The following is an 839-nucleotide window of genomic DNA, read 5'->3' as shown; positions in this document are numbered from 1 at the left end:
TATTTATTTATTTATTTATTTATTTATTTATTTATTTATTTATTTATTTATTTTGAGACGGAGTCTTGCTCTGTCGCCCAGGCTGGAGTGCAGTGGTGCGATCTTGGCTCACTGCAACCTCTGCCTCCCGGGTTCAAGTGATTCTCCTGCCTCAGCCTCCCGAGTAGCTGGGATTACAGGTGCCCGCCACCATGCCCAGCTAATTTTTATATTTTTAGTAGAGACAGGGTTTCACCGTGATGGCCAGGCTGGTCTCGAACCCCTGACCTCAGGTGATCCACCCATCTCGGTCTCCCAAAGTGCTGGGATTACAGGTGTGAGCCACCGCACCCAGCGTATTTAATATTTTGGACTGTGGTTGACTGTAAGTAACTAGAACTATGGCTTGGTGGGGAACTACTGCAAATATATTCCTAACAACTGGTATTTGGAGCACTTTTAGGCATCAAGGACTGTAGTAAGTATTTTTTTTTTTTTAAATATTCGCTCACTTAATAGACATTTTCGCCATTCACATTTTCAAGATGTTGAAGCAGAGATTTGAGTAATTCTAAAATCACACATCTGGGACTGAGAAGTCTTACAGAGATTCTAGAACCCAAATTTATTAACTACTAGTCTATATTGTCTCCTGGGATAAAGAGGTTCTGAAATATAGCAAAAATTCTAGTTTGAATATCTGGACCAGCCAGGAAGAATTTGTCGATGCCAGGGACTGGGGAGCTAGAACCTATGGTAAGGAAGTGACACCAAAAAAGCTAAAGCAGGTCTTTTCTTTTCTTTCCCTCCCTCCCTTCCTTCCTTCCTTCCTTCCTTCCTTCCTTCCTTCCTTCCTTCCT

The sequence above is a fragment of the Piliocolobus tephrosceles genome, chromosome 7 (assembly GCF_002776525.5).
Source record: "Piliocolobus tephrosceles isolate RC106 chromosome 7, ASM277652v3, whole genome shotgun sequence".
Taxonomy (NCBI): domain Eukaryota; kingdom Metazoa; phylum Chordata; class Mammalia; order Primates; family Cercopithecidae; genus Piliocolobus; species Piliocolobus tephrosceles.
Note: the sequence above shows the minus strand (reverse complement) of the source record.